The sequence below is a fragment of the Gobius niger genome (genome assembly GCF_951799975.1).
Source record: "Gobius niger genome assembly, chromosome: 9".
NCBI classification, from domain to species: domain Eukaryota; kingdom Metazoa; phylum Chordata; class Actinopteri; order Gobiiformes; family Gobiidae; genus Gobius; species Gobius niger.
Genome location: NC_136860.1, coordinates 25,636,895 through 25,661,569, shown reverse-complemented (window position 1 = coordinate 25,661,569; position 24,675 = coordinate 25,636,895). Strand labels below are relative to the sequence as shown.

Genomic DNA, 24,675 nt, shown 5'->3' with positions numbered 1-24,675 from the left:
GGTTGCCTCGCTTCCGTCAGTCTACCCCAGGGTAGCTGTGGCTACAGTAGTAGCTTACCACCACCGAGTATGGAGTGAACGAATAGTGCAATGTAAAGCGTCTTTGAGTGTCCAGAAAAGTGCTATATAAAACCAATGCATTATTATTATTAACTTGTTTTATAAACCCGCACAGTGTGGTTATATTTACGATCTCATAAATAATGTTACAAATCAGTAAGAGAGTTGGCAGTTGGCATTAGCCCATGAGGGACGTTAGTAACATTAGTATCGCAAAGAAAAGTCAATTTTATAACCACACCGGCTCAGATCCTGCGCAAGAAATGAGTGAGAGAGTGACGGCGAGCGGGCAAAGGAGGACAACTGAAGAAGAAATCCAAAAAATATTTTAGTCGGTTGTTTTTATTTACTGCTAACACCGTGCGCCGCCATGTTGTTCTCCCAAACTCGGGGCTTGTGAGGATCGTCCGACTTTCCCAGTGGGAAATCCGACATAGGGGGGCGTTCCAGTTGAAATTTCCCACTGGGAGGTCGGAAAGTCTGAGTATAAATGGAACGCACCATCACGCCCGCACGGACGGCAAGGGAAAAGCAGAACGCACAACACACAAAATATGAAGGGATGAGGAAGAAAGAGGTCAGTATCTGTTTAAAGTTTAAAGCCTCCTGTGCGTCAGTGTCACTGCTTGGCTACTAAATCTAAGCCCTTCTCCTCCTCCTCCTCCTCCACCTCCACCTGAAATCAACTTTTTATTATTTAATTATTCGTTATTACAATCACAATTAGTGAATTTGATCAGAATACACCTGTCAAAAGGTCAAAATGCATCAGCCTTGTTCTAAAATTAAACTGTATGCACACAAATAGAGCCTGCATGATTTTCCCCATGATGTTGGTCAAATCTTATCAATACCCATCCTTATACAATACAATACAATACAATACAATACAATGGTTCCATACAATGGTTCCATACAAAGGAAACACAAAAACAAAAGATTATTCATTATTGCAAATTATGTCAAAATCTCGTGTATACTCTTATAGCTTTGTTTTTTGGGATGAAATGTTCCGCTGTGTTCCTTTAAGTTACACAATATGAAGCCATTTCTTACTGTTTATTTAATTATATTAGCCTGCAAACATGGTTATGGCCATTAAGAAAACGAGCAATGAGGATATCACTGGAGCAGGCATCGTACCCCACAACTCTCGGCGTGAATTTCATCTGGTGTTTGGAGAATCCATAAAACCACATGTGGCCCCTGGTGCAATTGGCAACTCAGCAGGAAGGGCAATGCAATATCCTCACTACATGATTTTCGGATCTTTTTTTTTTTTTTTGCCCGAGAAATTGTGGCAGAATTTAATAGTCCCTCTTCAATATATTTCCACACAAACAAATGGGTATAAAAAGGTTTTGGCATTTTGTATCACCTAAATAGAAATTTCCACGAAGCTGAAAGCGTACGTAGACTAAGCTCCGGCTGTAAGTGAAAATCTAAATGCCCAAGTGAATAAAAAGAAAGGTGGCCACTCAAGTAAAGGGCATAGCGGATAAAGAGGCCCTTGCGAACTGGATTTTACTGATAAGGCGCTGCTGTGGCACTTGTCTGTATGGGCAGTAGCTTTTTGAGAGCTTCTGAAATTTCACACAGCTGTTGAAATAATCGGACTTCCTTAAGATTGTCTTAACTTTAGTTTTCAAAGTCAACCAAATGTGAAGGAAAAGCAAAGTGATGACAAACTTTCTTCAGAACAAAACAAGGACAATACTGTTGCCCTAAACCAGAGCAAATGTCAGCCCGAATTTGTCCTGTCTAAAGAATAAACTCTAGACCAGGAGGCTGAACAACACAGCAGTGGTCAAGCTCTACCTTTATAAATACTGGTGGTGTATATGTGTTCCTTCTTTAAACATGTTTTTGAGCTCTGTTGTGTGTGCAATTATATTTTTCAAAATCATCTGGGGGCAGAGGATCTAAGCTGAAGAGCCAGATATGGCTGCTGGGCCTGATGTTGCCTACCCATGCTCTTCACTCTGAAATTCAACAGGGTCTTAACCAGGACTTGGGGAAATTATAATTGGTACAAACTAAATTTGCCAAGTACAGGCTCATAAAATATATGACTTTTCAGAAACAGGGTCTAAATAAGTTTAAACCTGACCTAATTTGGTCTATATTGTGTATAAAGCCTTTTCTAAACTAGAAAAACACATAATTTAAAGCAGCACTAAGTAACTTGTTTTCATAGTCCCTCTGGGGGTACAAGTGTTAATGGGATGATTGGGGGGTCTTTCATCTCCCCCGCTGTCTCTGGCCAGAAAACCACAGTTGCAACTTTCCCTGCACCGGGTCGGAGCCACCAATACACACTCATAGAATCACGAAGAAGAAGCTAACAGGCTAACGGGCAAAGCTAACTGTGTGCTAGCGCCACTTAAACAGTATTTACAGCCAAGTTTGAGTGAAAAAAAATGATCTCCATTGTGTAATTGCATGTACAATGTCCCTCTCTCCCTTTGTCTTTTCTGTCAGCGTAGTATTTACTCTCACGGACAATTAATGAGTAAAAAAACGCAACATGCTACAACACCTGCAGTAGCGCTTATGGCCTCTAGGGGCACGGGTTACTTAGTTCTGCTTTAAGTGCATTACCAAAGCATGGATTAAATTGTCTCTAAATAAATGAATAATGTCAAAGTTACCTGAAGTAGCCCAGTCATCACCAGTGTACGAGGACTAAAGTGTAAGAACCACTGAAATTAACCATATTGATTTTTATTTATGTATTTTTTTGTCATTTTCCAAAGCTATCACACACTTGAATAATAATAGAGAGAGCGTTTGTGTGCACCACCATCAGGACTTCTATAGTCGCTTTAAAAACCCTGCTCTTTTGTATAGCTGCTCTCTTTGATCTAACTGAAAGTGGTCCACCTATACATTACAGTCTGATATATTAAATTTGATATGCCTATCCCAGACATTTCCAACAGAAATAACACAATTATTTTAGGTTCCAACTTTTCCTTCTTATTAGATCCGCTCTATACCGCCTTCTGAAGGTGGTACAATATAAATGAAATCACGCATGTGTTTTTCATAAGAGCTGGAGGGCCTTTACCTTTGATTCCTCCCAGTAATGGATTCAAGATATTAGGCCCAGCTCAAAAAAGAGAGAAACTTCTTCATCTGCTTCATTACCGACTGCAGCCAGTGGCACTTTCAACTTTTCCAAAGCCCATCTCGTCTTATACATTTCCCCGTGAATCTTTTCTATTATTCAGTGCATGCGAGATAAAGCTGTCCAATAAGTGACCCAAATTATGTATGCTGTTTTAGACCGAGAGTGTAAACTATCAACTAAATAAGTCAAAGTGTTTTAACTTCATGAAGTATAGTACCATATAGAACGTATAGAAACATCCCAAGAGACTGTGTTCACATGCGCCGCATAAATTAGCACACGCTGAACTGGGAGCTTCGCCAAACAAGATCATGTGAAGTGTTAAAGTAACAACTCTGGGCAAAGTTTCCTTGTAATTAATCACATGTTGATGGTTAAAGAGAATGTTCTTGGTTTTATAGAGCTCGGGATCGTGTCGTCAAAACCGCAACGATTACTATTCCTGGTGGTCTGTAAGAATGAACTAAAGAGAGATTTTGATTTGTAAAACACTGGAGTTACATTTCACATCAATCTTATGGCACAAAGTTCCTCTGTAGTTTAATAACTAACTTTTCCATAGTTTTTTTCTCTTTTTGACTCATTTGGCTAATACCTATAATTAGTCACAATAATATAAAAAAATAAGCGACAAACAAAATTTGATTGCGAGCCCATTATGTCGAGCCGTGGCCTTCCTTTAAGACGCGCCGTTAATATGAGTGTTTTCTTGGAAAGCCACTGTGCCTCCGCGCTTCTGCAAATAGCTGTGGCCTGACTTTATGACACGCGCTGGTGAAAACAGAACAATTATCTTTAATAAGACATTTTGAAGCTTTTCTGTGCTAGAGTGGCTCATCTGAACAGGAAACCTCCGTGGTTGTGGCATGGCCCGCGCCCCCGAACCACGGCAATAATTTTAATTGGCCATAATTACATTGCGCGGCTAAAGAATGGTGTGTTTTAGCTTATTTACTTGATGTCGCCTAAACTGACTTTTGCTTTTTGCCACGCTCTGCTCCGTCTAATGATATGTTTGGTCCCTGTGTAATTGGCCTACAGGTCGCGCCGGCTCTTATTGAGAAAGTCTGCGTCGTTGTCAATCACAGCTGGTTGTTATGGCGATGTAAATGTCAAATTTGCATTCATATTCGCTCTGCCGTTGTTTGCTGCCCAGTAAATGCCAGTGTTATACATGCAGTTAGACAGATATAAGATTATTGTGGTTTGCGATGGCTCTCAGTCGTCCAGGAGTTCACGGCTTCCTCTTCTACTCTCAATCACTATTTAGACTGAGAGCAGCAGAAACTGAAACCTCTTCTACAAGTTATTTCAACACATAAACGCAGAAGTCAGGTGTTTTTGGTTGCAAGCTCTGAATTGCTACTTTAGAATTTTACTAGGTTTTTTAACATTTATTTTGACTATTGGTTAGCCACATCGCATAATTACCCAAGTCATTTTGTATTGTTACAATGGCAGTAAGAGAAAATCAATGTGTTTCTTAAAAACGTCTTTGTTTCATTTTTTTCCAAAAACTGTGAAAAATGAGGTAGGCAATTATGCTATGTGGCTAGCGAAGCAGAAAGTAACTCATGCCCCTAGAGGCCATAATCATCACTGCAGGTGTCATAGCATGTTGTGTTTATTTACTCATTAATTGTCCGTGAAAGTACTATGCTGACAGAAAAGACAAATGGAGCCCACAGTTCGCTTTGCACGTTTGCCTGTTAGCTTTTTCCTCGTGATTCCATGAGCGTGTATTGCGCCTCCGGGTTGGAGCAGGCAAAATTGTAAGGGTGGTTTTCTGGCCAGAAACACCAGAGGGAGTTGAAAGACCCCCGATCATCCCATCAACACTTGTATTACCCCCAGAGGGACTACGAAAAGGATTTATTAAGGTTAACGTTTGACCTAGTTTATAAATGGTTACTTACATCAAGAACCCACTCTCTATTTCAAACACCAATGTAAGCAGACACTGGTGGCAAGGTGGATGAAGTGTCTTGCCCAAGGACACAACGACAGTGCGCACCAAGAGCCGGGGTCCCATCATAAGACGACCCGCTCTACTATCTGTGCCTCATTTGCACCATGAACAAGCTTTTACGACACAATCGTTGAGTTTTGAAAATCTTGAATGCATTTGATATAGATAACTGCAGCTATTTCCATATGGGTAGCTTAATTATTGTTTGTACTTCAATCCAATATTTGTTTTGTTAGTTTTTATTGTGCTGCAGAGGCAGAGATGCTTACAAGATTTCCCCTAATACCTCTGGGGAAAATGGTACAAATTGCTACTTAGTGAGCATTTCGTTTCTGTTTCATTCACACCATCTCCATCTTCTGTTGGCCTTTTGCTGCTGATGTAAAGCTCCCGCGTCTACAATTACGGCTCACTAACTGTCTTCCTGTGTGCAATGCGAGAGATTTACTCTCCACCGCTCGGCCCGTGGTCCTCAGGCACTGCCTACAACACTGATCAGAGAGAGGGATGAACTCCAGCAACAAGGTGTGATTTAAAAGCCGCACCGTGTTCTTTGGGCAAATTGCCTATTCAAGTTTGGGTCTTTGGAAGAGAAAGACTGCCCTGCGTGGCGCCATTCAACAGATTAGTTTCAGCAGGAAGATGCCAGAATGAAGCCATTGTTAGTTGCGACCTAAGGCTGCAGATTAGGCTGGTTTTCTTAACACTGAACATTAACACCACTGATTTATTGTGTTCGTACAAGCAAGGATATTGAGCTTAATCAGTAGTTGTAGTCGAAAAAGTTGTCCAGTTTTGTAAAGCAATAACTTCTGTATGTATCATACTGTTGTCGAGCTGATGCGCTGGGAGGTTTCCATGTAGCTCGGATTGTAAACTGCGGAGGGTTTTCTGAGACTGAGAAACGCATTGATGCTGAGGCTAACGGTAAAATTCTACTTGCAGGACCTATACGTTTGTTGTGTGAGGTCACAGCTCTACTCTCTACTCTACAAAAAACGCTTTAATGTCACAATCAATATTTCTGAAACTCAACAGAACTGAACATACTTATGTTTGGCCCAGTAGCCAAAAATGCTGTACCTACTGCTATAAAAGTAATATTTACCAAAATCGGTACTTCCGGTTTTGCAGAGATAAGTGCTAATGGCACAGCATCTAGCTACGCTAACCCCGGAAGCACCAACTTTAGTAAATAATACTTTTTTAGCAGTAGGTGCAGCATTTTTGGCTAGTGAGTCTGCGAAATAAGTAAGTTCAGTCACTCCGTGTTAAGCTACAGAACTATTGATTGTTAATTGCTTAATGTTCTTTTTTCTCGAATTATTAGCCGGTATGCTAGGACCCGGAAGCGGAAGTCGTGACGTCACACTTAAAAAACAAATAATGTAGATCTTTTATTTTTCACAGTGTTTAGTTTCTGGTATTTGAACTCCTTTGCAGAACTCCTTGCAATAGGTCCAAACAGAATCAATCAATTATGTAGAAATGACATTAACCTCTTAACCCCCGCCTATACGGAGTTTAAAAATGTTAAAAATATATTTTTTCCTCCCCCTACATGTTTCAGCCATGTCCTATTGTGTAGAATGAGCCCAGACCTGTTCACCACAACTGCCTCTGAAATCCTGCACTGTCACTCAAAAAGGTGTTAATTCGGGTCTGAAGTGCCGTAATGCACGAGCTTAACATAGAAACTGCAGTTATGCGTAAGACCTGAAGTGGCAGTAGCGAGTATGAAATGACCAACTTGCATCTTGTCCCTTTAACCGAGTGCATTTTCTTCAGTTCAGCCTAATCTTTACCCAAATCTTAACAACAAGAGAGCTTAAGACCAGTGCAATGCCACATTTGAAAGCTAAGACCTACAAAGCTACGAAACTGATCTTTTTCCTTACGTTGTTGGCATGTTGTCGTCGCATTTTTGCCACTTTTTCCAACGCTTTTTTTTGTTGCTCTTTCATCACTTTTTTTTTTAAATCATGTTTTTGATGCTATTTTGTTGCTTTTTTGTTGTGTTTTCATCACATTTTTGCCACTTTTTCCATTGCTTTCTTGATCACTTTTTTGTTGCTCCTTTGTCACCTCTTTGTAGCTTTACTTGTCGCTTTTTTCCCCCATTTTTTTCTTATTGTGCTATGAGTGATCAACATGTTTCGACTGGAATATCACCAAACCTGGCGAACAACCCAACAAGGACGCCAGCCCTTCCAAATTAGTTTGAACTTAAATATTCATGTTTTCAAAGTAATCTGATCCATCATGTTGCTATCCATCTGTCTTGTAGGTGTTTCTATGCAAGTATTTGAAATAAACAACACCCAAAGGCAAAACACAAAGGTAGATTGACGCAAGGACACGGGGCAGCGGGCAGGAGAGACGTGATGAGAACAGACTAAAGGTGAAGCCGCCTGTTATAATGATGCATTCAGACAGCTCAGATCAATGTCACTGTCTCCTCTCGCAGGTGATTGGCCGAGCTAAGCGGCTTATCACTCTGTGTTTATTTGTGCAACACTGCCTATTCCTGATAGATGCATTATATAAAAGGTGTGACTCATGCAGAAATATTGATTTTTCTGCTGTGGCTGTGAGGTAAGGTGAGGATTTTATTCCACACTATTCAATTTGCAGGTCTCCAAATGCCCCGCTCAATCTCCTCCCAGTGATGAAGGCACTTTTTCTTTAGCAAGGTAAATGAACAAGGAAAGATGGCCGTGTGGGAAGCTGCTACATTAGCAGGACAGTTTCTGCAGTATGGACATTTATGTTGAAAAATAGATAGCCTCCTTCTTATTTGTTGTAATAGTAAGCTCATTTTTACCACTTTCATCAGGCATTTGCATTATTGACAGCCGTAAAGTAAATAGTTGCTTCAATAGATCTTGAGACGAATAATGCCCCAATTAGTGGATGCTGTAGCTCGTGAATGCCTGATTTTGCTGCTGATGATCATAAACTGAAGTATATTCTCTCGAAGAACTGTCAAAAGCAGAGTTTTCTACGTTTCAATTGAAGTGTTTACAAGCTCTCGGTTGTCTCACAGTTTTCCATTGTAACAAAGGTTCTCGAAATGAGATGTTTAGAGTTGAAAACATTTCGTCTCACATCCTTTGACTTTTTCAGCTCATGGTCTCGAGACATTTTTTTCAAGTTGGGAAAATGCGCTATTCAAAGCAGCAAATTAGCACCTTTCTCACTAGGAACACATTTTTCTTTTTGACACTGTTCAATGTGAATGTGTGAAATTGTTAAAATAACTCCAGAAGGCAACCACAGTCATGAAGGAGAAACAGAGAATACAAAACAAAAAATGCAGCTCCATTCAGTTGTTATTAGCACCATCGCTTTGTTGTGTTTTGGTGAAAGGTTGAATTTAGGGTTTTATCACAATGTAATGACCACTGCTGCCTGCAGATGGCGCTCCAGGCCAAGTCGAAAGGCAGACCAACAAAACCCTCACTCAAATTACCCTTAACAGTGCAACAAACAGAAAACATCAGTGCTGAGGTACCCAAAAGCAGGTTTACATGTTCACCGGTGTTCACAGAATTACTGCTCCTGTGAACAATGTGCAAATGAAGAAATTAAAATACGACACCATGCAATGATCTGACGCTTTGAAAGGAAAACAATAGCTCCAATCTTTCTTCATCTCTCCGCCCGACTGTTACCGCTGAGATTGGACAGACACGGGGCAGGTGAGGTTGCCACGGGTGACGGGTTCGTTGTCATTTTCCGTCCCCTCCTGGTTACCGCGGCGACGTGGTGTGAGTGACAGATGGAGCTGAGGCGTGTCGCTGGTTAAATGTGTCAATCACAGTGGCGGATATAAAGAGCTTAAGGGACAGCGCAGGGGTCACAAGAATCACCGGGGGAAAATAAGAACCGAAATAGATACGACATGGGGCCAACTTCAGCAAGTATTTCAGATTGTGTGAAAAGGGATGATGTTTTTTCCCCCTGCAGACAACTGGGCTAGAGATGCTACGGAAAGAGATGCACTTTGGGTTAACGTTGCAATTAATCACAAAGGCTGCAATTATATTATTTATTCTGTACCTTTGTTCATAGGAGGGGGATTGCAGGTTGCCAAATTAGGATGCCATCACATCCCATCCCATCAATGGAATATGTTACACATGTAAAAACTTGGCACGCAGTTTGATCTCACAGTCATATCCTGAAATGACAAACATTATAGATTGCAGTACTTCTGTGGGTACATGGACTGCAGGTTGCCAGACAGATTAGGCTGCCAGATTTTGCTCCCCCTTCACATCTCAACAATGGAATGGGTTAGACGTGTAAAAGTTGGCACACCGTCACAATTATATCCTAAAATGACAAGTAATGTAGATTGCAGTACCTGTGTTTACAGGTGAGAGGGCATAACCTGCCAGTCAGATTAGATCTTCAGATTTTGCTCCCCCTTTACATCCCAACAATGGAATGGGTTACACATGTAACACCTGGAACGCAGGTTTAACATGTGAGATGACAATCATACCCTTATATGACAAACAATGTAGGCTGCAGTACCTCTGTGTACAGGAGGCGGGGCATTTGAATTGCACGTTGCTTGCCAGATTAGGTCGGGAGATGTTGCCCCGCCCCCTCCACATTTCAACAATGGCATGGGTTACACATGTAAATGTCGACATACAGTCACAATCATATCCTGAAATGATATGGCATGGCAATTCTTCTTTCTTAATCCTGGTTATAATTTAAGTTTAAGTGGTCCCACTATATGAAATGCACATGTGATCAAGATAATCCCAACCATCCCACTTGTTTTTGATGCGCTTTCCCTCAAAAATCCGCTGTCAAAAATGGATAGAGAATTCATTGACATTGGCAGTGTACCGCAACTGCACTGTAATAACAACAAAAAAATATAGGATGTTGCTATCAATCATTCCTCTCACATACCGTGATATACACATTAATATAAACCCGTTCAATGCTTGCACACACATGCACAAGTCACGGGTAATATAAACTGTGCAGATCCCTCAGGCTTTCTGCTGAGGACGTGTTGAAAAGAGGATTCCTCAAACATGAAGTCAGACGAGAGCGGAATTTATAGATATAATAAAACCATAGCTGCACGGAAAAGGATGTGTGCGATTTGATTAGTTTGTTGTTATTTTTGCCCTTACATGGACTTTGCTGAATGTAGAATAACGAAAATAACTAAAATAATTCTCTGAACTTCATGTAGACTCACTGCAAAAGGACCTTGCTATTAACGCAATTTTCAGTAACCTTGTTTGGAGTCAAAGTCACAACCGTCGCCAAAAACAGATCCATCCATTAAGAATTACTCTCACAACAGCGGAGTACTATCTATTGAATACCGCTATCAATGTTGTTTATTTTGTGTCTGTCGGTTTGATGGATTACGCCGAATCAGCTGCACTTTGTTTTGGTGCCAGAGACACGACTCGTTATACAATTCTAAGAGGAAGTTTGTCAGATTAACTTTTATTTCTCAGTTGATTTCCTTCTTGTATGGCTCTGAAATGTAGGTCATCTAATCTATATGTAGGGGGCACTGAATGTAATGAGCGCATGTTGTGATGTAACTGCACACGAGGGAATTAAACAGGAAATGTCTTGGAGAGATGACTGTGAATAGAGAATAGTGATCACATGCTGTGCCCTTGATTGGGGAGAGACGTGAAGGCGTGGGATATAGCTCAGTGCACGTGACAGGTGAGACCCGTGGTTGGGTTGGGTTCCAAATGTGGGTCGCGGGTAGGGCTGGGTACCATTACACCAGTATGGTATAAAAAAAAAGTTTAGGTGTAGTGTCAGTTCTGTCCGTTTGAATGGAACTGCTTGTTTCTCACCTGTGTTTTCCAAGTTTTCTTCATAATATTGCCTCTAAACTCATGATTAATGCAGTGTTTACCTTCAGCATCAGCCATCTAACTCAGTAATTAGTAGAAAACCATGAGAACATGTCATATGCACTTAAAAGAATTGTTTGTGATGCATTTGGATGATTAAATTAAGGTGTTTTTGAGTAAACTTTGACTGATATAAAGGTGCAGTAAGACTTTCCCTTCGTTGTCTAGCCAGTTCTCTTCTTTTTTTCTTCTTTTTTTTTTATTCATCCCTCATGTCCCATTTTGTCTCATCATCTCATTTTTCCACTCCACTGTTAGCTCTCATACCTGGGTATATGTCTATCTAGTCACTCTCAAACACACCGAAAATGGCTCATTATTGATGGGGTTTGGTTTGACAGAGCCCAGATCAATAAAGTGCTGCGGGCGCTAAGGTGAAGACAACTGTCAATCACTTCACTCATCAATAAATACATGATCAAGATACAGTATGAGGTGTCTTTGCTGGGTTATTAGGATATGTCATCTAGTTTTATTTAACATATCTCAGTATTTAAAAACGGTGGCCTATTCCTTTAAACGATACCAGTCTTGTATTAAAAGGTTTAGATTCTACTGGTATCGATAAAATAAAAGTATCGAAAACAGGTACTGAAAATAAATAGAAAATCCTTATATTTAAGTGTTGATGCTGTTGATCATCACAATTTAAAAGAAAAAAAAGTGAAACACATTTTTTCTTAAAGGGTATGGAAACAGTGGAAAAGTGGAAACATTTGGGAAACATTTTTGAAAGATTTGGGATAAAAACGAAAGCGAAATTGAAGAATTAAAAAAAAAAATGAATAAATTGTGGCATTGTTTTTATCTGGGGCAAATTGGGAGAAAAAAAGAAGTAAAAAATTGAAAAAAAAAGTAAAAAAAAAAAAACATTGGGGAAAGACAAGTGAAAAAATTGAAAAATATTTGGGAAAATTTAGAACGTAATTGGGGGGAAAAACAGTTGGGGAAAAATTGAAAAAAAAATGAATCATTTTAGATGAAATTGGGGGGAAAATAAAATTTAAAAATTTGAAAAAATAAAAAACACTTGTGGAAAAATGGAGGAAATAACATGTAGAAAATTGGGGGGAAAAGTGGGTGAATATTGGGGGGGGGGGGGAAATGGCTAAAAATAAGAAAACCTAGGAAAGTTTCTTGGTTACTTCACTTCAACCAAATGATATAAACGCAAAAGAAATTAAAAAGGAAATGGATAAATGAACATTATTAATCTGTTTTATGATTCTATATGACAAATAATTTTGTATAGGTATCGGAAAAAGTATTGTTCGGGTATTGGTATCAAAAACCAAGTATTGTTAAAGTACTGGCATCGAAAAAAAAAAAAAAGAATGGTATCCAGCCCTACCTTTGACTCAATGATTAAAGTGTATTCAAAGTTTAATGACAGAGTATTTTCCCAGGTCTTCTTCACTAACCTACTATGTTTTTCGTTCATCTGTGAATGCAATCAGTCCCTGCAACATCACTCACAGCTCTGGCTTTGTTTGTTGTTGTTCATCAGTAATTAATTAATAAAAAATGCAATTATTCTATTCTATTGTTGTTGATATTAATTATCCACTCTGTCTCTCTTTCTCTCTCCTCCTTGCGCCTTCCCTCCTCATCTGAATCCTCAATCAGGTAAGACATTTCTGCTTTTTTCCTCTAGCACTGTACGGCCTGCACACATTATAACAAGTGTTGGTATGTGTGTCCTGCGTTCACAGCTCAGATGGAAATTGCTCTTATGAATATGCATGCGATCCCAGAGCTCTCCACGTGTTAAAGCTGTCGCAACCATTTCCCCGTCTTATTCCGTCATTGGTTTTGCCTGCGCCTTGATGTGGGGAGCTTCCGCCCCAAAGCCGTGAAAAAAAAGCAGACCTCGGAGGATATTTACAAAGGCGGCAGCGTGGGAGACGGGAAGTTTAGATGACATTGTACGAAAGTGAAAGGACAGATTGGAGATAACAGGCTGTTTTTGTGCTTGGCGACTGTAGGTGCACATTTCTGATGCGCGGTGACAGCCTGCGACTGCTGAAGGAGGCACTTTCCACTTTATAGTTTTGCATATCGAGACAAAAGTCCCAGAAGTGAAGGGTAGGAAGCGTTTCATTCACGACAGCTGTGTGGCTAGACCAAGAGCCGTTTGCTAGAGGGTGGCAGGTCCGTCTCCATTACTAGCATTGAATTTTGTTGTTGTGTCCTGGGGCAAGACACCTCTCCCCTCTTACTTGTGCTTGACAACAGTTATAGTTTTATATAGATGTATAGATGGACTGAGAAGCCACATGTGACGACAACAAAGCAAAAAGTGATACTAACTCTTGCCCCTAGAGGCCATAAGCGCAACTGCAGGTGTCAATCAATCAATCAATCAATCATCGATCAAAACTTTATTTATAAAGCGCTTTTCATGCAAGGTTGTAACACAAAGTGCTTTACAGATTAAAAGCAGTTCCTGCCCACCCAACCACCCACTCTTTCAAACAGACAACACTGCTCACCCCACCCCCCTCCCCATAGCCACACACACACACACACGCGTGTCGTAGCAAGTTACGATTTTTTAAGTTTTTAATTGTCTTGGAGAGTAAATACTATGCTGACAGGAAAGGCGAATGGAGAGAGGGATATTGTACATCCAATTATACAATGGAAATCATTTTTTTCACTCAAACTTAAAATACTGTAAGTACTGTTTAAAGTGACGTTAGCCCACAGTTAGCTTTGCCCGATAGCATGCTAGCTTCTTCTTCGTGATTCCATTAGTGTGTATTGGTTTCTCCAGGCCGGTGGCAGTCAAGTTGCAAACATGGTTTTCTGGCCAGAGGAACCAGGGGGTGACCCCCCTATCATCCCATCAACACTTGTATTACCCCCACAGGGACTACGAAAAGGATTTATTAAGGTAAACACGTTACTTAGTACTGCTTTGAAGATGGTTTATTTGATTGCATTAAATATTTGAAAAACTTAGTCTGCTTTATGCATAACTGAGGCTTCAAAACATTCAACTGGGTAACCTCGGCATTGATTTTTACAGCTTAGAATTTTAAATAATGTCTATGTAGGGAAAAGACAAACAGTGGACTGGTCTGGAATGCCCTCTGCAGTCGTGGGAATGAGATGTGATAGAACAGCGGATTCAAGCTTTCATATTTGGCCAATGGCATGCTAGCAAAACGATCGAGATTAATACACATGTGCAAAAGTAATACAGGCAATTTCAAATGGTGAATTATCCACAAATAGCTCTACTAGTTTACAGCTTGCACTCGCTATTTAGCACCTGCCTTTATAAATGACCCCCTTAAAGAGCAGAACCGTACAGAGCAGAATAGAGGATGGATTAGGGCTGAAAGATATATCGTTATTGTATCGATATCGAGATATGAACATTCAAGATATCAATATTGCAAAAGAAAATATATCGTTATCGTATTTATATCGAGATATTGACATTCAAAATATTAAATTTGAAAAAGCAAGATATAAACGATATAGATTTTCATCAATAAAACTGCACTCTTTTGTATTTTGATTTTATTTTTCTGAAAAATGCTTAGTTTTCATCTAACCCATAGTTATATCGTATCGTATCGATATCGAGATATCTGGCATGAATGTCAAGATATGAAATTGTCTCTATATCGTTCAGCCCTAGGATGGATTATGGGCTTTTTGGCGTTTCGTCTATGATGCAACAAAATCTAGGAAATACAGATTGGAGCGCTTCAGCAAGGGAAAAAAAGAAACTACCAAAGTAAGCAAGATTATTCAAACCTAATGATATGAAAGACGGCTCCAGATATGTTTTTGACAAGAGAACATGTTCCATCATAGTTAAAAACTGAAATATATTGCTTAAACAAAACAAGTCATAGTCAAAGCTACAACATGACTGTGACTTGTTTTGTTTAATCAGGATCAGAATAAAAAACTATTCTGATTAAACAAAACAAGACACAGTCATGTTATAGCTTTGAATTGTCTCTGCATCGGAAACTGTAGAAAATAAAGTATCGAAAGTAGGCACTGAAAATAATATTCCATCTTTAGAGACCAAGTTTTGATGCCTGTTGGGTCCAGGGAAAGCATTAAAGGAAGTTCTGGTTCTAGATGGCAAATATTTTAGTATACAATAGGTATCAGAAAAAGTATTGCTTAAGAAAAAAAAAGAAAAAAAAAGAATGACACTACTATACACACAAATGCAGATAATAATAATAATCCTTGAATCTCTCTTACTGGGAATGAATCCACGAGCCGCACCGCACACGGTTCGCCTTGACCGCAGAGTGGAGCGTCCATGCTGTTATAGCAGTGACCCAGTAATTTAAATGAAAACAGAAACAGTCCGTCAGTATTGGCCATATGGTGTTGTGTCTTTGTGCGGTGTTTACTAAAGGAATGGCAGATATTAAATCGCTGGCGCTCACTTTACTACGACTCTGAACTGAAATGTGGCCCCTGTAGGTTTCCCCAGGCTTCATTAGAAGGATATAGCTCGAAGTTTCATAAAAAGCAATGTGTTTGGTGTGTGTCCCCTTTCATGTTAGCGGAGCGATAATGGCACTTGGTAAAAAAGGAGGATTTCATCTTTTTGTCTGTGCCTTTGGGAAACTGTTTTTTTATGAAGACTGGGTAAGCTGTAAAGAAGCCCTGCAGTCGTGTGCTGTACTTAAATTACACTTTTCACTGAATATAAATGCTCGTATGTATGAATGAAGAAAAGTCACCGTCCCTTGATGAGTTTTTTTTTAGTTTTACAAGATACGGATTCTGATTTTTCCAATTTTCTCATAGGGCTGCGCAATATATCAACAAATAATCACACAGTTCGGTGACGCAAAATCCATTGCAAGACGCTACATGGCAAAATGACTAACTCTCCAACTGGCCTGAGGTTGAGTTTATATCTATTTTAGTCTTGTTTTGACCCTGATTTGTATTTTTTAAGTCGTGTTTTGACATAATATGAAAAAAGATGTGTATTACCCAGTTAAATATTAAAGCAGTACTAAGTAACTCTTCCCCCTAGAGGCCATAAGCGCAACTGCAGGTGTAGTAGCAAGTTACGATTTTTTATCTTTTTAATTGTCTTGGAGAGTAAATACAGGAAAGGCGAAGAGAGAGAGGGTTACTGTGCATCCAATTATACAATGGAAATATTTTTTTTCACTCAAACTTGGCTGTAAATACTGTTTAAAGTGACGTTAGCCCGCAGTTAGCTTGGCCCGTTAGCATGTTAGCTTCTTCTTCGTGATTCCACTAGTGTGTATTGCTTTCTCCGGACCGGTGGCAGTCAAGTTGCAAACATGGTTTTCTGGCCAGAGACACCAGGGGGAGATGAAAGACCGTCCAATCATCCCATAAACACTTGTATTACCCCCACAGGGACTACGAAAAGGATTTATTAAGGTAAACGCGTTACTTAGTACTGCTTTAATACTCATTTATTGGTTTCATTGCATTTTTCCTCATATTGTACAGCACTATTTTCTGGCTATATGTAGCATAAGTATCGCTCGGACTGCTCTGTATCAGTGTGTCCTATTCCGCCTCGTCCTTCTGGAGCTCATGTGACTGACTGACAGGAACATGCAGGAAGGAGCTTGTTCAATTTGAAATACAGTAATTGTTCTCAACCTGAGCTATAGGGGCCCCATTGTTACCTGCATATAGCGTTGCATATAAAGTTGTGTAACTGTATTCCATTTATAGTTTAAAGGTAATCTCATCCATTCATTTCTGAGTGGAATTGAGAGATACAGTTGTGCTCAAAAGTTTACATACCAGGCTGAAAACAGTTATTTTTGCCCATGCATACAACTGAAAGTATTTTATCTGCACTCTTGCCTTTTACTGTAATTGATTAATTTTATGTTGATGTTTTTATTGATTCTATTCGCTTTCTTGTATTTATGAAACTGTGAAGCACTTTGAATTGCCTTGTGCATGAATTGTGCCCTACAAATAAACTTGCCTTGCCTACCTTTTTTTTTTTTCACTCATAGTTAGTGGTTGTGTGAAGCCATTTGTCGTCAAACAACTGGGTTTACTATTTTTTAAATCATAATGAAAAAATAAATTACCAAAATGAGTTTGCATACCGCAGTTTTTAATACTGTGTATTGCCTCCTTTAACATCAATGACAGCTTGGAGTCTTTTGTGGTAGTTGTGGATGAGGTTCTTTATTTTCTCTGATGGTAAAGCAGCCCATTCTTCTCGGCAAAAGCCTCCAGTTCATATAAGTTCCTGGGCTGTCTTGCATGAACTGCACGTTTGAGCTCTCCCCACAGTGGTTCAATGATGCTGAGGTCAGGAGACTGAGATTGACACTAACGGGTAGCCTGATAAACCACACCCACCTCTTTCTGCGTGAAAGAAGTTGGTTCTGGCCACACACGGCAAACAAGTTGCTGATTGGCAGCTAAGGCCGAACCAATCACGACCGTCACAGAGAAATGACAAGGTTACGTCACTCGCTGCACCACTATGTTGTTAGTTCAATTAACATTAACATTAGCCAAATCTAATAATGGATGAAGTAGTCGAGGATTTTGCCTGGCGTTCTCCGCGTGAGTTTATATTCACTTCATATTTTTTGAATTGGACTACGGCTGTCCGCTAATTGCTAATTGGTTTATTTCACTGACAATCTGTGCGCGTTAGGCCCGCCCCTTCAAACTGCTCCAATTGCTCTGTGACCAGACTAACTCCCTGCGTGGAATGGACAGGGAAGAGTATGGCAGAGGAAACTAACGAGACCTTCACTTTATTCTGCTGGAGCCAGTGGCATCAGCGAACCACCTCCATAATTCACAGTACGTATGGTGCACTTTTTTCTGCCAGGGTATGTAAACCTCTAAAAGTCTAAACTAAGGCTACGTTCAGGCTGCAGGTCTGGGGGAGGATTTTTATGAAATGTGACTTGCATCTGTTCTCCCTTGTATCTGAACCAAATGCGTGACCAAAGTGACCTGCTTCTGCAGAAGAGAACACAGTGTCACAAACCTGGATCGTACATTTGGCACTGCGTATGTGGCGATGTTGTGCAAAGTCAGTAGAGTTAACCTAATGGCGTTAAGAAGGCATTCTGAATTATTACCAGACTTCTTTCCCCTCTATTAAAATGTGCAGAATTTGCAGAATGTTAATGACATGGAGGTCAGATAAATGTGACCTCACCTGACCATTCAGACCGAAGTCGCATTGCAAACGATCAGTAATGTGTTGTTCATAATGACATGAAAAGATCAGATATAGCAGTCGTTTACAACTGGTATAGCGTCGAGACCCATAATCATGCACTAGTATAACAAGCTGTGACTCAAAACAAGATTGAATTTGTAATATAGAAAATATAACACCGACTTTTTCCACAAATGAATGTTGAATATGCATTAAAGCCACATGAAGCTTGAATAGCTATCAAAACAACTCAGCAGCAGTCATTTTAACAGTCCCTGTGGTGTCATTCTTTTCTTATAGATAAATATCTCAGGTTCTGTGTCCCGGCCCACCAGTTGAGAACCACAGAGATGCTGGTCGATTAGGGGTGAAAACATTGGACTTGGGTCACTTCAGCGCACAGCCTGAACGTAGCCTCAGTGACGACAGGTCAGAGATGAATGAACCGAAGCTCAGCGGTGGCGACACAAGTGTGAGCCACTGTATCCAGGCAGCGAAAGGTGTTGAGTTTCCGTTTGTACTTCTCAGAAACTGCCTCACCGTTTGTGCCCTGTGTTCGTCTTTGTGTCTGTGTATTTGTATATGTGTGTGTGTGTGTGTGTATGTGCGTGTGTGTGTGTGTGTGTATGTGTGTGTGTGTGTGTGTGTGTGTGTGTGTGTGTGTGTGTGTGTGTGTGTGTGTGTGTGTGTGTGTGTGTCCACTTAAGGCTTAGGTGTGCGCTGTGGCATGAATTATAGATGGAAAGTGAATCAATAGTGCACTGAATTACTGCCAGACAGACTGTACGTTTGCGCGGGCCTTTTGCATTGTGAATGTGAATGTGTAAATTGTATTTTAGAAATCAATTAAGCATATTATTTACTTTTGCAGCGCTGCAGTTCTCGGGCGCATTTTGCCGTGACAGTTTTGCCTTCAAAGCAAAGTGTTACCATTTCTCAACTGGCTGCATAATAAATAAACTATAAGTGCGCTGGTTCACTTTGAATTGAGGATATTTCAGTAATACACTTTATTTGTCATCTTCCTTTCCCATTGATAAGACACAGCCTTTTTGCCGTACAATACAGTCCGTCAGATATGGATCAGGTTGGGCTCCTGAAGACATTTAAGTGCCATTGTAAATCAAAGACGTATTCAAATCCTTAAACCTCTCGGAGATTAAAAAAAAAAAAAATTCTTATACAAGCAGTTACTTTGTCCTGAAGACGCTGCTCTCTTAGAACAGAACAAGCAGATGGCAGAACTTCCCACAATAGTAGCAGTATTTTTTCAAGCACCAACATATTTTCGTTCTGCTGGCCCAGTTCCAACACCATTGTTTTAATGTTCCACACGCTGTGTTTCTCTCCCGAGTAAGTGGAACAGCCGTAGAAGTAGGATTTCTTGCCAAATATCTGCCTATACGCCACACGCTGTAATGCAATTTGTGAAATATTTATTCTTTTGCGTTTTAGCAACTTGTTCCATCAGCCTAGTCACTTTACAGAGCCCATAGTTGCCAATTCTGTTCTTGGCGTCGGGAAAACATGGCGTCGCAAGAATTTCCCAAGGCTTCTCTTTCCAAAACAAAGGTGTTTTTGTGTTTCTTGTGCACCACTGTGTTTGGGGATGGTACTGTGGTGTTTTGCCATGTCTTTGATAACTGTGCAGAGCGCGTACAGTCGTGGGTTTTGTTTTATCTGACATGGCATAGCTTCACTTTTGTAAGTGTTTGGTGAAAGATTATGGGGTTGTGATTTGCTCTGAATTTCAACAACTACAAGCGGGATGACAGCAAACAGTGAGGAGTAAACAGCGCAGATGTGTCAGACCAGAGGCTAATCCGCACAAGCCGCCTGTCCCTACATGTAAAGGCCATCGTAACGGACTCTGAATATCGAGCGGAACGATGCGCTTCTCAGTGGACTGTTGCGTTTTGGCAACTATGATCGGGAGAGGGCCCGTTCCACGAGCTTTCATGTGGCAGAGTGGACAGGGTTGTCTCAGAGGACGAAACCCTGCCCATCACACAGTCCTGCCATGGAGAGTCTCATTGATGATTCGAGTTTGAGGACAAAATGTTCCCTTGCCTACTGATGAACAGGAAATAGAAAGATTATTTAGCTTCCATCTTATGGGCATAGTATTTGCTCTTGATTAGGGAAGAAATGTATTACAATTAGTTCAAAATCACTATTTCAATGGGAATAATGAGCAAATCTCCAGAATATCCATCACAGTCTGCTAATCCTGTATTTTAGACGTCCCTTAGCTTGTTCTGAAATGCATGTGATTCTTGTAATAGTTTATGAGTTAGTTTTTCTGTTGTCTTCTAAAAGCTTGATGTCGCTTAAAGGCACACTGCTTAACATTTTGGACTATACTGTATCTATCACTACAAAACATGACTCAGAAACTATCACTGCGGGGTAATCAAAGAATGGATTTGAATGTGAACATTACATCTTTTAATCTCAAATTCTGCTGCCTTTAGTCGACATCTCCATGGAGACGAGCTGGAGACGTACCCACTCCTGGTAAAGTTACAGTCATGTCTTAATGCAAAATCACATGTGCGTTTGTACATTTATGAGATATTTTTCAATGATGAAAGCATCTGTCATAGAATAAATTCTTGTATTTAAATTTTAGTTTTCGGGTACATTTTTACGCTGTGTGGCTTTAACATTTAAATAGGGGGCATTACGCTTTTTGCAGGTGTTTGGTAATGTCGAAAACATCTTTATCACTATATCTTACACTATGATTAGCAAATGATATATACACTTAAAGGTGCATTATGCAACTTTGTAAGCGAAAAATAAAGCTGATATTTGTGCGTATTTCACTTTGTAGTGACCAAGCGGCTGTATTAGTGGTCAGCATGGCGCCTTTACTATCCAAGATGGTGGTCTCTTCAACGCTCCAGGATCAATTGTTTTGTAGGTTTTCTGGTGAGAGGGTCCATCAGCAGTGAAAACCTCCCAAACAACTGATCCTGGAGCGTCCTAGAGACCACTGTGATGGAAAGTAAAGGTGCCATGCTGACCACTCATACAGCCACTTGGTCATTACAAGGTGAAATACGCACAAATATCAACTTTTTTTTTTTGCATAATGCTCCTTTAAGATTAGCAAATGATATATTGATCTAAAACATCTCAAAATTGGCTGCGGCTGTTTCAATAAAGGGATTTTGTTTTGACTGTAGTGAAGCTATGGCGGGTGTTTTTACTTTGCAATAAGAGGATTGAGCTTGCAAGAGTTCAAGGGTTGAGGATACATGGATACATAGGTCCTCAGGAGCAGCTTTTTGAGAGCTTTTGCTGCGGTGCTTAAACAACAGCCTCTGGGGAAGTTTCAAAGATCATCCAAAGAGGCACAAATGCCTCCAAACGCAACTGCAGGTATGTTTTTAATGAGAGACAACATTGTAACATGGTAAAAAGCTCTTAAAGTCGGTTTTACATAATACCGCCCCCTTCCCCCTCTTTAAAATGCACACTGTGAATGGTATGCTTATTTTTGAAACATAAATCACGTATCGAATTGCAACGTCGCAGCTCTTCTCCAAAATTGTTCAGCCCTTTTGCTGATTGGTGCCGCATTTTAAAGGCAGGTTTATTTAAAACCTGTCATGCATAAAAAGCAAAGTGTTACCTCTCCAGAAACTGCCCCTAACTGGCTGCATAAATATAAGTGGATGTTTTGGACTGGTGTCTGCCCCAATGAAAGGGCCCAGTTTGATCGAATGCTGCGCTCAGAGCGGAGTGGAAAAAGAGCTCTGCAGATTTACTATGCTATTACCACACTCACATACACTGCGAGACTGGACCTGAGGAGGAAAAAAAAAAAAAAAATGCAATGGCCCGCTGCCCCACCAAGGACGAGTGGAGAGAGCAAAGTAATCACAGTTAAGGAGTGTCCATGGGGAGCAAATAGATGGACTTGAGGGACATAGAAAATGCTTGGAAAAGTGTGAGTGTTTGAGCAGAGTGGTGCATCCTGTTCCATTCACTATCCTTCACTCACACAGATGCACACGGGGGACTCAATCATAGATACAAGATGTTTTCTGGTAGGGCTGTACAATAGGTGATGAAAGAACCAAAATGTAATGTATTACAAACAAAATGCCCGCTCTCCCATCTGACGGACATAATTTTCCCTTAACATCAAGCCGCCCTATTTCCTGGTTTGCCTTATCAATTATATGTTATTAGCCCAATTTCAAAACGGTAAAGATCTAGGGCACATGCATCTGAACCAGAACCTCTTAAACAAGCGTGATGTACAGTAATAATAGAGCTGTGTTCCTTTTGTGACAAAACTATAGCATTCGACACAGAAGCAACTGTATAACTTCATCATGACGGAGAAGAGTAAAGTTTGCAAAAAGAAAATCACACAAAAACATTTATGGCAAAACGCTTGACAACATGGATCATAATGTGAAATTATTGTCTCTCTACACAAACCAAATATATGTACATATGTATCAAAATACTTCAAAAACCTCATAGCCCCCACCTGAACCGAGCACGTTTTTTTGGTTTTCAGTTTGGTTTTACCCAAATCTAAAAGCTTAGAAAAACGAGGATTAAAACACAACAAAAACAGGACAAAAAATAGAGCATGAATGAATGAATGAAGCATTACACCGTTGCTCTCCTGTTGAGAAGCTTTAAGATTTGTGTAATTGGACTGGAGAAATGTGCTTGAATGTGGAGTGTGACTTTAGCTTCAAGAAAAAAAAGCATCAAAATAGCACAAGAAAAAATTAGACGAAAACGAGGATGGAAATGCAACAAAAGTGTGAAAAAAAAAAACGTTGAATAGTGACGAAAATGTGATGAAGCCGTAAAAGGCCACAAAAGAGTATTAGAAAAGTGACAAAAAAATAAACGCTGAAAATGCATTAAAAAAATAAAAAAAACTCAAAAGATCAACAGAAAGCTTGGAAAATGCAACAAAAAAGTGACAAAGACGTGACAATAACACGACAAAAAAGCGCTGAAAAAAAAAATGACAACAAGACGGCAACAACGCAAGAGAAAAGATTTGTTAAGATGAGTTTTGTAGCTCTTATAGCTTTCAAATGAGGGGTGTTACACTGGCCTATAGGCTGCAACCTTTTAGATTTGGGTACAGCCGAACTGGAGAAAATGCACACAATGTGAGGTAAGAGGTTATTGTATTGGGATGTATATTGTACTGTTAGGTTGTTGGCAATACCCATCCCAGAGACATACTCATAATGAAAAAGAGAACGCCTCATAGCATGAATTTCGCAATGTTAAAAAACTAATTTCAGTCATTTCTATCCATTGCGAAGTGAAAAAATTGAATAACAACATTCGCTATCAGTGCAGTTAGAACAGATTATGAAAATAGCACAAACGCTTTACAGAGAAACATACATCTCACGATTCTTCATCCGAAAGCGCTCTCGTGTGCACAAAAGAGATTGCGAGGCTGATCCAATCGTGTACAGTTGATGAGTTCTGGCTTCCCAAATAAGACCCTTTAGCCTCTTTTAATGCCTTATTTCCTTCACTTAACCTGCAGCTCTCTGACTCCTTCCCTTCAGGAGGTATATGCTAATCACCGCCTTTGAAGTAAAAAGCTCCAGATTTTTTTTTATGGTCTCCGCTGGCAGATGCAGATGATACAATTTGAATATTTTGCCCATGCTCTTAAATGAAATAATCTGACAGAAGCTAAAATGGCAGCGCTTAAAACGTTCTTCCTGTGTATCGGAACTCGTTTATTTCAGCCTCCGCCGAAATGAATTTAAAGTTACACAAAGTGAGCTGTCGGGCGCGGCGAGACCTGTTCTGATTGTGATTTTTTTTTTTTTGCCCACCTTGGCGTGCAACACAAGGCCTGCGCACACGCCAAACAGATAAATAACTATGGGATAATTGGAGTGTCAAGTAAACATGAGCAGGTGCTGCGAGGGCAAAACATACTTTCATCTCTGTAAAATGTGCTTGGCTGCAGTAAAATCCAGCCAAATGGTGAAAATCTGTGCAGCGACCAAGGAGAGACAGCTAATTAATGCGAGATGTATTACCAAAACATCGTTCACTGCGAGAACTCGGTCCCCTTTAGACCTAAAACATGCACAATATGATAACCTTGCAACTCATAAGTCCTGACCAAGATCCTCGAGACGGTTTCCAAGGCGATGCACGTGAATCACGGGTTGAAGGAGGGGTCAAAACGCGGAGGAGAAATTTCCCTTCAAGAACACTTAAGTACAGAACACAAATCCACTTGAAATGTGCAAATAAATCCAAGAATTGTGTTTTTTAACCTTGTGTGACTGCAGTCTCCAGAACAGAGCGCGCAGATGGGGAGCTTTTTCCCACAATAGTAGCACTATTTTTCAAGTACATCATATTTTTGCTCTGCTGGCCCGTTTCCAGG

At 40.1% G+C, this 24,675-nt stretch overlaps 1 protein-coding gene across 3 annotated transcripts in view; it reads left to right on the top strand.

The window, feature by feature from the left end:
* LOC306968107 (E3 ubiquitin-protein ligase SH3RF3-like) overlaps positions 1–24,675 on the top strand; it is a 124,961-nt gene that overhangs the window by 41,080 nt on the left and 59,206 nt on the right. The gene's annotated exons all lie outside the window — the stretch shown is intronic.